The sequence below is a fragment of the Scyliorhinus canicula genome, chromosome 19 (assembly GCF_902713615.1).
Source record: "Scyliorhinus canicula chromosome 19, sScyCan1.1, whole genome shotgun sequence".
Classification (NCBI taxonomy): domain Eukaryota; kingdom Metazoa; phylum Chordata; class Chondrichthyes; order Carcharhiniformes; family Scyliorhinidae; genus Scyliorhinus; species Scyliorhinus canicula.
Window position 1 is genome coordinate 69014640 of NC_052164.1, and position 12905 is coordinate 69027544.

The following is a 12905-nucleotide window of genomic DNA, read 5'->3' on the forward strand; positions in this document are numbered from 1 at the left end:
GAATGTGACGACTAGGGGCTTTTCACAGTAACTTCACTGCAGTGTTAATGTAAGCCTACTTGTGACAATAGAGTATTATTATGATGATGATGAGTTATCTTTATATGTATATTTGTTTACGTTTATTTCTTCTTTCATGCTGTAAACTTCTATAGTTCTTCGCTTCAATTTCATTTCCTGAATGTTCTGCATTGTGAGGCAAAGTGGTTTTACTTGCTGCACTTCATGCAGCTTTTTCCAGAAGGCTAGGCATTTTACCTTGAGTGGGTGTGGCCACAACGTGTACACGTCATCACACTTGTAACATTATGCGCAGAACGGCGACCTCCGGTTCACGGTGTTTCCTCAACTGCGCATGTGCGAAATGTCCATTCTCTGAAGCGCGCTTTTTTTCCCCCCCAGTGTTCTTGTGCAAACTGGCTGCCTTCTGTATCGATTATTTCATTTTTTTTTTAGCTGTGCCTCATTGTAGATTTCCTGCATTAAAATTTTGGAATATCTATTTTTAGTTACTTTGCCCGCACAGCATATTTTAATAGAATCTTCCAGTGTTATATATTTTTTTGCCATTGCAATCATTCACACAGCTTTTCATATCTTTGAAGCGGACAATGGCTATCAAACCTTTCTATGACCCTATCATAATTCTTTTCCTCAACTTCTTTCTCAAAGTGAAATAGTTAAACAATTCTATAACTAGCAGCCCAGCTAAATTTAGGAGAAATGCGATTTTATGATGATCAGGATCCGATTCTAATGTGGAGGTAGATAATAAACTTCAAATTGCTGTTTGAAATTTTTCCAGTTTAGCCTCGGTTTACCGGTTGTCCTGAAGTGTTCTGGCAGCTTTTGCAGACATTCCATCTTACGATCCGGACTTTGAGATTCTGAGTAGCGTGATTGTTCTTCTTTTCTTCTTGGAAGCTAATCTGATTTTATAAACTTACTGCTATACTTTAGGCATGCACTTCTGGTACCATGTGGTGTTCTTTATGATTCTTATTATCAGGATGGATGTCGTAGTGTTCGCAAGGACCACAGATGCTAAGTTCAATAACAAAGCTAACATTCATTACACTACTTATTAATCACTTACTCCTATAGCAAACAATAAGCTAGTCATCTGCACTCTACAACACTATCTATAACTCTGCACTCTCTCCAGCCCCCTTCCCGAAGCCTGAGAGTCAGTACTTTATATAGTTCTGCACCTAGCTCCATCTAGTGGTCAATTATGTTATTACATTAATCCTTTATGTAGAATGTCTAGATCTAGAATATAATGTCACACCAATGGCGGAGGATGATCTGTTGACTATGGAGGCTGGTGGGATGAAAGGTGAGGATGAGGGGAACCCTATTGTGGGTCCGGGAGGAAGGGGAAGGTGTAAGAGCAAAAGTGCTTGAAATTGATTGGACACTGTGTAAGGCCCTGTCAGCTATGCTGGGTGATAACTTTGACCTGAGAAATCTCCAGAAATGGAGACAAGCCGAGGAAAGGAGGAGTCTGAGAACAACGCAATGAAGGTGAGAAAGAGCTGACTTTTCTTCCAGTTTGCATTAAATTTTTCAGTTTGTCGTGAGAGCAGGAGGGGACACCAATACAATCATCAGTGTACTGAAGAAAGATACGAGGAAGATGGCCTGAGTCGGACTGAAATAATGAGTGATCCACAAAATAGGCAGCCATGCTAGCTTACCCGTAGCTATTGGAGGAAATGAGGACTTGAAGGAGTTGTTGTTCAGAATGAGAACAAGCTCGGCCAGTTTGGAGGAGGGTGATGGTGGTTGGGCCTCCGTTCTGTGAAGAAGTGGGGAGCTCTGAGACCAGGGTGGTGAGGATATGGAGAGATTGGAATTTTCATAGTGAAGAGAAAATAGTTAGACCCAGGAAATTGGAAAATATTGAAGGTGATGTCGGGCATTGAAACAGACTGAATATCAGTGAAGAGACTGTACAAGGAGGAAAAAAAGAGTTGAGATAGGAAGAAATGTGGGGCAGGAACCGATTGAAGCAGTGGGTCAACTAGGGCAGTCTTGTTTATGGATTTTTGGGAAGCAGATAGCACATGCTGTTTAAGGTTGCGGAGGCACTGGCACTGAGTTTGGATGCTGGGGAGAGACGATCTCCAGAGGAAATGAGGTCAGTGACAGTTCTGGACACAATGGCTTGATGTTTGGTAATGGTTCTGGGGCAAGTGTCTTAGCCTCTGCTGAGTAGAGGTCAGTGTGTCACACAACAACAGCAGCACCCCTGTCATCAGGCTTGATGACCTTTAAAGAAGGACCTAACAGTACAGACTGCGGATGGGAGAATGGATCAAGAGGGGAGTTAGATGAATTGGTGCAGTTTGCAATCCTTCATACCTGGAAGGAAGATGAAAAGTTTTTTGTTTGAAGTACTGAATGAGGTGAAGGATGTGGACCAGGACAGCCTTGAGACTGAATGAGTCGGTGCTGCCCAAGGAAACTATCATGAGTGTCCATGCGGCAGAGTGTGTCATTGACAGCATGCCGAGGAATTCTAGATGTCTTGGAGAAATTTGCAATCAAAACACAAAGGGTGGATCATAGAATTTACAGTGCAGAAGGAGGCTGTTTGGCCAATTGAGTCTACACTGGCCCTTGAAAGAGCACCCTACTTACGCCTCAACCAAATCTCCGTAACTCAACTCGAGTAACCTTTGGACACTACAGGGCAATTTAGCGTGACCAATCCACCTAACCCGCACGCCTTTGGACTATGGGAGGAAACTGGAGCACCCGGAGGAAACCCACACAGACACTGGGAGAACATGCAGACTCCGCACAGACAGTGAATCAAGCCGGGAATCGAACTCCGGTCCCTGATGCTGTGAAGCAACAGTGCTAACCACTGTGCTACTATGTCACCTCTTTCAGTTGGAAACCATGTGGATGGAATAAGTTGGGCTAAAGGATCTCTCTGCGTGCTGTAACAGGAATCAAATCCTGCAGTCGGGATCCCATGTCCTGTCCATGTGCTCAAAGATCTGCATGTGACTCTGACTCTTTTTAATTTGAAGCTGGAGACAATTGCCGAGGAAGGAAATGTGGTTGTGGAAGTGGGTTTTTCGTAAGATAATTGACCAAACCTGAGAAAATAAAGATAAATAGAAAACAAAGGTGAGCAGCCACAAATCTTGAACTTCTTCAAGGCAGGCACTCCTAGAAGAGAAGAATGAAGAGATGAGAAATGGTGTGATTTTAAACATCTAAGACAATTTTTCCCAAATGTTGTCATGTGTTGAAAATGTGTTTTTTAAATGTGTTCAAGAAAGTTTCCTTTCGAACTAAAATTCTGACAAGCAGATCATTTTTTTTTCCTGACAAATTCCATACTTATATTTAAAAAAAAAAAAAAAAAAAAAATTTTTTTTAAAATCTCTTGGACCAATTCTGCTTTTGGCCTGTCATTTTTGTGCCATGAAGTAATGCTATATCATATAATCCTTCCTTCCAAATGAAACAGTAATAAACTTGTATTTCTTTCAACTTGATGTACAGTATCCGCTGTTCATGTCAACTTTGGGGAGGCTCCATTCAGTCCACAAGCATGACCAAGCTTCCTGCTGCTCATCATTTTAATTCTCCCCCTTTTCCCCAGCTCTGACTGGACAGGAATGAAAGGAAGCATAGAGCTTTTTTGAAGATGGCCATTTCAGATGAGCTTGACAACATACAGAAGCTTCAATATTCAAATTAAATAGTTAATGGAGCTGGACAGGAGCCACATGATTGAATGAACAGGCAAGTAGGTTTGTACTGATCGATCTACCACCAGTGTTAATAAAGCATTTAAAATTAACCCATTTGAATCTGAACTTCTGATTATCGATCACTCACTTGAATTCTACGTCCCACTCCCACTCTGACCTCTCTGCTTTTGGCCTCTGTTCTAATGAAGCTCCATGTAAGCCTGAGGGATAGCATTTCATCTTTTGAGTAGGCACACTCGTTATCTTTAGCTGTCCCTCGATTTCAGGATACTGCCTACTCAGAGTTGAGTTTCTGCGATAGGTCTTCATGCAACGGACATGCTTATTGCAACATGCAGATTTTTGGGCACATGGAACAGGACGTGGGATTCAGATTGCAGGATTTGATTCCTTTCTTTCTCGTCATTGACCATGCCTCATTTAAGGTGTTTGAACTTGAAGCACGCTGCAACTTGATAGGCAAGTTGTTGCCATTTTGAACGATTGGTAGCAAGCTCCTTCCTGTCATTGCTGTCATGCTTCAAGAGTATCCTTGAAGTGTTGTCCTTTTCCTCCCTTGAACACTGGTGATATGAAAGTTGCAAAAATAGGACTTGGCAGGGGAGATGCTTTATAACCCTCTGGACAGTATCTAGAGGCGTTTTACCTAAATACTTGTGGAGTAGGCTTCAGGAAGGACACCAGAATTTGTTCGATGGTCCTCCCATTGAATCTGGAGGATGCAGTTTGGACATAGCTGATGAAATTTCTCCAGCCCTCTTGTGTCGCAAATACACAGACTAGGTGTCTCCAGAATGCGGTGACAACAACTGCTCTGTGCACGGGACTTTTGACTCTTTTGTTGTCAAGCACTCACTGCTGTGGTTTGTAGAAGGCTGAGCTGGTGTTGAAACTCCTCATTGGTGGCATGGAGAGGTGACTATCAAGGTATGGGAAGCACTTAACATCTTGCACAGTTTCTCCTTTAGCATATTTCTAGGAGCTGGAACATTTGGCTGACCAGTTCTGGGTAAATATGAGCTTGTTTTGGCAGCATTCAAGAAGAGATGAGTCTCTAACTTGCAGCAAATCTGGTGCAAGATCGCAACGATAGTGCAAACTGGCAATCAAACTGTCTCTAGTGGTCACTTTAGTTATGACACAGGCGACTGAGGTTGATGGTATTTAATATTCAGGTGAATAACCACAGTCTGGTAGATTGGAGATTGATTGATTGATTTATTGTCACATGTACCGAAGTAAAGTGAAATGGGAATACACAAAGTACAGACACAGTAGACAAAAAGAATAATCGACAAATCGTGATTGGTTACAGTGTGGAACAAGGACCAAACACAGCAAATAGATGAGCAGGAGCAGTAGAGGGTGCTGTGAATAATGTTCCTATGGGGCTATCTCATAGCCTTGCTTACCACAGGTCCAGATTTTGTAGGCAACCGCTTCAGATCTCCCACTCAAGACCGTTGCAGTCATACCATTCTAAGCATTCACCTGAAGAAGGAGCCGTGCTCCGAAAGCTCATGTTTGAAACAAACCTGTTGGACTTTAACCTGGTGTTGTAAGACTTCTTACTGTGCTCACCCCAGTCCAACGCCGGCATCTCCACATCATGGATACCATTCTAAAGCAGTGACAGGATTGTGGTGATATCTGGTCATCCACAAAAACTTGCAATTTATTTACTCAAATGCTTGGGTCAGGTCAATAAATGCAATAAAGTGTTTCTGGTAATTTTCCTGCATTTTTCCAAGATTTATCCAGCAACAAAGATCATGTCAGAAGTTCCTGTGGAAGCTCTCCAGCTATGTCTGTCTCTGGGATGATTCACACAGCCACACAAAGGGGGCGTTCAGCAGAATGCATGTCAGTATTTTCTCTGCTACTTCTTGACAAGAGGAAATGGCTCTTGGCCATCCAGGGAGGGAATAGGTTCTATACAACCTTCTATGATCTCATGGAAATCAACCGCTTCACATGATTTGTTTTTTGAACAACAGCTATTTGTGATGATTCTTAGAGCCTTTAGAATAGACCAATTTTTAGTTTCTTGTCCCATACCATCTCCTTCTGCCTTGTACCATCATCCCTTCGGCCATTTAATCACTCCTATCGCCCACCTATCACAGAACTTTGCCTTTCCTAAAGCTGATCAGCTCTGATGCCAGGTCATTGCCTGGAAAATGAACTCCCTCCACAGATACTCCTTGTGCTGAGTACTTCCAGCATTTTTAAATATTTCAGATTTCCAGCATCCAATGTGCTTTGCCTTCGCCTTCAAGAGTTAATTTATGATCTCATGCTATTAATGTGTGCTGTGTAGTCCCTGTTGCAATGTAGGGAAAGATGGTGCCCATTTAATACATGGCAAGACCCCACAAACATGGCCAGTTAATTGGTTTTAAGTGTATGAGGGATAAATGTTGCCTACGCGAAAGGGAGAATTCCCCCTCCTTTCAATAATACCCTGGGATCTTTTATGCAATGGACAGAGTCGATATTGGAAACGTTGCGCATCGTGACGATATTACCCTGTAATAGCACATTGAAACGGATTTTTCCCTTGGACACAGTTCCGTAGGTTCCCTACGGTGCAGAAGGATGCTTTGGCCCATCGAGTCTGCACCAATCCTGTGAAAGAACACCATAACCTAGGCCCACCCTCCCATCCTATCCCCATACTCCAGAAACCCCACCTAGCCTTTCAACACTGAGGGTCAATTTAGCATAGTCAATCCACCTAACCTGCACATTTTTGGATGGTGGGAGGACAACCCACGCAGAGAAAGTGGGAGAAAGTACAAACTCTACACGGTCACCCGAGGTCGGAATTGAACCCTGATCTCTGGTGCTGTGAAGCAGCAGTGCTAATCATGTACCACCAGGTCGTCCCCATTCCCTGTAGGGTAAAAAGGAAGACTGATATAGCTTAACTGATGTCATGCCTAGTTTTGGCCTGACCTATTCTGAGCTCCAAACAAATTTTTATGTTTTAAAACTGGGCACACAGGCTGAGAAGATGGCTGCCTGAGGGTCACTTGACTTCTTTCATGGATTGAAAGCACACCTGTCTCCAGGGAACAAAAGATTGATATTTATTGCCAGTGAAAAGTATTTTGCTGTGGCCAAGGAAATGTACACAGTATGTACATAGTAGACAAAAGAATAATCAACAGAGTACATTGACAAAGGTCCATCAACAAATAATGATTTGTTATAGTGCAGAACAAGGGCCAAACAAGAGCAGCATAGGGCGTTGTGAATAGTGTTCTTGCAGGGAACAGATCAGTCCAGGGGAGAGTTGTTGAGCAGTCTAGTAGCTGTGGGGAAGTAGCTGTTCATATGTCTGGATGTGCGGGTCTTCAGACTTCTGCCTGATGGGAGGGTCTGGAAGAAAGCGAAGCCTGGGTGGGAGGGGTCTATTATAATGCTGTCTGCCTTCTTAAGGTAGCAGGAGGTGTAGACCGAATCAATGGGAGGATGGCAACTGATACGTTGGACTGAGTTCACCACAATCTGCAGGAAAGGAACATTCCTGACTGATGTGAATCAATGCTCTTTCCTAAAACCAATTCAAAACGTATCACCAAATTGATCATTCGAAAGCAAAGGCACTGATTGTCTCGAACCCTCAAGCTGTTCAACCACAACACTCGAGCTGTTTAACCACAACACAGGACAGGATGTTTGAATCAATATGAAGCCACCGATGAAGAATCAGCCATTTTTTTGTCTACTTTTCAAAAATCGGTACAACCTATTTGTAGGCGGTTACAGCAAAGCCATCAAAAACTGGCTGCAAGTAATTATTTTTTAATAAACTTTTATTGTCACAAGTAGACTTGTATTAACACTGCAATAAAGTTACTGTGAAAATCCCCTAGTCGCTACACTCCAGACCCTGTTTGGCAATGCAGGCGAAGAATTCAAAATGTCTAATTCACCTAACGAGCACGTCTTTCGGGACTTGTGGGAGGAAACCAGAGCACCCGGAAGAAACCCACGCAGACATGGGAGAACGTCCAGACTCCGCACAGACAGTGACCCATGCTGGAATCAAACCTGGGACCCTGGTGCTATGAAGCAACAGTGCTAACCGGTGTGCTATCGTGCTGCCCAAGCAGCCAATGTCAATCGCAACAATGCCTTTTGTAAGCAGGAGATTCCAACATAGAGAGGGACACCTGATCTGTTCCAATTTAACAAATTACCCGAGAACCAATCTCTTGAAATTCAACAGTAGGACACCACAGTCTGCAGCAACGGGGTTGAAAAGTTCCAAACACACCAAGTAAAGTCTAGGAATAGCTAAAGTCAGTTAGTTGGTTCATTTGAGCTCATTGTTTTCACACCCAGACTTTCCATTAAAACATTTGTGTGAGTAACTTTTTACCTCCATAACCTGTCTGACTGTTCAAAATATGCCCTTTTGAGTAAAGATTCGCATGGTATCGTCTTTTAAAAAAAAATCTTGTTGCCGATCCTGAGTGCTCTGGTTTTGCTCGCTTGACTGGCTTTGCAACAATAATCTGGGGTCACTTAATCTATGATATTTAATAGTTTTAAACACTTTTGAGATCTACCCGCCATTGCCTTTCTGGGCTTGAGTCTGTGCTTTTCTAATCTCTTCACAGTAAGTGGTTCTCCATTTGGTGCATCTGTGGTTTTGATTGTGGGTGCTCTGCGTCAATGCACCACTGCTCTGTGTGTGTGTAAATTGCTAAAACCAGTTCCGTTAGCCCAGCATTGGAGTTGTAGACTTGTGTATTCGTGCTGCTGTTATTAGCTGTACTTTTGTGAGACTCCAATTAATGTTATCTAAATTTAGTTTTGATGTTTCATTGTGTTATAACTATTGTGGTCTGATTTTTAACTACTTTAAAAACCCATTCATTTGTCTCCTGCTTTGAAGATTCAGTCTGCTTTTCTTTTGTTGTTTTTGCTTAATAAATTCCAATAGTTTGAATTAGATTTTAAGAGGACAGTAATGTGTCCTTATTCACTGGAGGAATTTTACACCATGCATGTTGCACAATGTCATGGGTAAACGAGTAGCCTCTCAAGAAGGTAAGTGATAAATTGTTCTGATATTGGTAACAATGCTGTAACATGGTGGATCAGTGAAACTTTAGCAAATTCCGTAGACCTGCATGAAACAGACCTGATTATCTATCCCAACGTTCTGTTTGGCCACATTATCCACACATTGAAAGAGACATTTCTGTTCTTCACCTTCTTCCAAGTCTTTGAATGGTAATGAACTCCCTTCTTCCAAGTCTTTGAATGGTAATGAACTCCAGCACGTCATTCCAAATGCTTCAAGCATTCAGGTTGTGGTGAGGCAATCAGGAAGTAAAAAATAAAGTGATGGATTAGGGTTTAAAATCTCTGTAGATCAGGAGGTTCCCACATGTTTTGAGAAAAGATCCTTGTTCAGCTTTATCATCAGATTTGCAATACTCTTTAACAGAATTATGCCTCGGTCCTGATTCTCATGGGGTCTGTTGAAGGATCTCCCTTTTTTTTCTCTTCCTCTTCACTCTATTTAAACAGCAGTACTTCTTTCGTGCTGGCGATGGAAGGAGGGTTGGATTTCAGTTTTGGGAGTGAGGGCCCTGCGGGAATTTAAGCTTGTATTTCAAAAGTTTACATACTTTGACATTTCTGTAGCCATTTATTTTTCGGTTCATTTTTGGCCATTTCTTTTTCAATTCATTTTTGGGTGTTGGTAGAGTGAAGCAGCAGTGGTCTAGAAATGCTGCTGAATCAAGGAGAATGGCTGTACACAGGAGGATTTGAATGTAAGGATTTGGGTCTCCCCTTGGGGTGAATGGGGTAAAGTACCTGAAATGTCATTTTTATTTTCCTTTTTAATTATTAGGTTATTTTTGGCTCAACTGTCTTCAAAATATGACGTTTATTTCTCTCAAGTCTCCAGTCCAATCTGATGTTCTACTGCTTTGACTGTCCTGATTGAATGTGATATTCAGCCCCTACTAACTCAGCCAGGCAGTGAGACCTCAAGCCCCACTCTACTATTCGAACTTTTAATCATTTCTTAATTGCTTCCTGTTTGTTTTGCCTTCATCCCTGTGAATCCCTTGATTGTGTTGATGGTAATTCTTCACTTGAAGAACGTTTGACATCACCCAAATTATTCTTTACCTTGTGTCTCCTTGTCGCACTGTCACAATTTAGCTTGGGCAATTGTTTGCTGGTATACCTCCTAATATGACCATCGTTCAGTTATCTTCCTTGAAAATGAAGAGCTGATGTTTCTCCAATCTTCTCCCTGTTCCATCAAACAATCTTTCCCTCCCTAACAGCACTGTGGGTGTACTTACACCACACAGACTTCAGAAGTTAGGAAGGCAGCTCACCACTACCTTCTCAAAGGCAATAAATGCTGGCCTGCATTGTGAAGAAATATTGAAAATCAAAATCTGAAATCCACTATAGCAAACTGAGGATGCTGGAAAACAAATAAAAGCATAAAATGCTGGAAAAACTCTAGTCTGGCAGTATCTGTGGAGAAAGGAGAAGAAGAGTTAATGTTTGAGGTGAAATGTTAGCAACTGTGGGAAACGAGAGTTGCCAGACCTACTGAGTACTCTTACTGAAATCATAAGTGCATATTGTCTTAATTGGATGGAAATAAAAGTTCCCTCTACATTTCCCCGTTGGGCATTACCAGATTTGGTGTAGTGTGAGTTGTTCCAGATTAGCTGCTTGTGAATGATGCCAGGCTAGGTTCCGAATGAATTGACTGAGGTAAAGCTGTACATGCCCTACGCTAACACAGTAATTGGTGTAAACCTAACCTTAACAAAGTATCTGTATTGCACCAGTGAGTCATTTCCACTTTCTGCACCAGCCATCTTTTATTGCTTGTCTGAGTCAAATCATGAATTTGATTCCATTTTGCACTGATTTTTCTTCTTCTGTGTGTCAGTGTGCACTGTAACTGACTTAGGCTGCTTAAATACATTCCATGGAATACTGTAGCAAGAGAGAAATCTTTCATCTGATCAATTTGAATTGGATTTTTTGCAGGTTCCAGAGATGAAAGTGCACTGCCTCACCTACTTTGTCCTATAAAGTGCTTGTAAGGCAAATCTGAATTAATGTTTTTTTCACTTTTGCTGAGAGCCTTGCAAAGAACATAATGTGTACACTGCTGTGATCTTGGGGTATAAAGCGGGAGTATTAAATCAGCTTTATTTATGGCAGAGATAAAGACTACATGAAGTTTTTTTGTTTAAACATTTGTACTCGCTCTCTTAGTGTTGTACTGTACTCCAGTGCTGAGGGAGTGCTGCACTTTTGGAGGTGCTGTCTTTTAGATGAAAAAATTAAACCAAGGCTTGCCTGCTCCCTCGGGTGTATTTAAAAAGATCTTGCATCAGTATTTCAAAGAAGAGCAGTGAAGTTCCCCTCAACATCCCGGCCAACATTTATCTCTCAACTAATATCCTGAAAGTGGGGTGTTTGGTCACTTATTACTTTACTCTTTGTAGGATTTAGTGTGAGTGTTGCCTGCTGTGCTCCCTACAACAGTGACTACATTTCAGAAGCACTTTCCTGTAAAGTGTTGTGGGAATTCCCGAGTTTGTTAAAAGGGTTATATAAATGTAAGTTTGTTTATCTGTATGCATGTTGTGAATTCTATTTGGGATATTGCCACCAGCACTGCGTATATAGGTGCAAGTACAGTGATGAATAAAGTATTTAGTGCAGAGATCAGTGCTCCAGACATTGTAAAATTTGATGAGCACAATAGCAGAACTTTGTAAGCCTGTACTTCTGTTTTCAGAAGTATGTTGGTGTGCCAATGGATTTATTTTAATTTGTTTTTGGAAGTATTTTATTTTAACTCTATGTGCCAGGAATTGTTTCCATTGCTTCCAGATGTTTTGGAATAAATTTATAACAGAATCTCGATCATCCATGCTCCTGTTACCTGCTGGTTTTGGTGGATTCAACCTTTCCTGAGGCACCATATCATTACACTCTTTGATTCCTCTGATAACTTAATCTCGCAGTTTACAAAAATGAATGTGAATTAGTGTTACTTGTGTTGTTTGGCCTTATTCCCACTGAGTATGTCACTATGCCATAGCAGAAGAGCAAAATACGGGGGATGAGTATTTGACAGTTGCGTTTTTCCCACTGACCTCCCTTTCTAGCTATTAACCAGTTGTAGCATCCTCACTTCAAAGTCAGATGGTGTGGGTTAAAGTACAACTCCACAAAATGTAGGCTGACACTCCAGTACAGTACTGAGGGATGACTGCCTGATGGTGCTGACTCCTGCTGAGGTACAATTCCCTTGAATTATAGAATTTACAGTGCAGAAGGAGGCCATTCGGCCCATCGAGTCAGCACTGGCTCTTGGAAAGAGCACCCTACCCAAGGTCAACACCTCCACCCTATCCCCATAACCCAGCAACCCCACCTAACACTAAGGGCAATTTTGGACACTAAGGGCAATTTACCATGGCCAATCCACCTAACCTGCACATCTTTGGACTGTGGGAGGAAACCGGAGCACCTGGAGGAAATCCACGCACACACGGGGGGGGGGGGTGGGGGATGTGCAGACTCCGCACAGACAGTGACCCAAGCCGGAATCGAACCTGGGACCCTGGAGCTGTGAAGCAATTATGCTATCCACAATGCTACCGTGCTGCCGACAACTATCTGCCTCACCTGAACAACAACGTCGGCAACCTATTTGATTGTGGAGGATCACATCTGAGCTGATCCTTTCCTCACTCTCTGTTAGAAGAACCTTTCAGATGAAACCAGAAGTAATTTAAGCGTCAGCCTGTCTTTTCTTATTTAGATTGATTTTTCTTGGTGATATAATCTATTTTGTTCCAGGAAAACGTGTTTCATTACTGCAGTTTGAAAACACTATTATTGTGGACAGGCACCCCACCGATAAAATAACGATGAGAGTGTTAGTTCCTACTCGTTGTCTGCTTCTCTGGTGTCTCTTCGGTTGGCAGCCAGCACAGATTTGGTTCTGCATTGATGCAGAATTTTTGGCAAGTCTCTGTGGTCTCTCTGGGTAAACATTAAGAGTCTGAGCTGAAAGGAGACTTGAGTCTTCCGGTCAGGATCACAATGTTTTTGTTTGCTCTCCTAATGGTGCTGCTCCTGCTGAGA

General features: G+C 42.2%; 1 protein-coding gene across 9 annotated transcripts in view; it reads left to right on the forward strand.

The window, feature by feature from the left end:
- pknox2 (pbx/knotted 1 homeobox 2) overlaps positions 1 to 12905 on the forward strand; it is a 540450-nt gene that overhangs the window by 11946 nt on the left and 515599 nt on the right. The window lies entirely within an intron of this gene.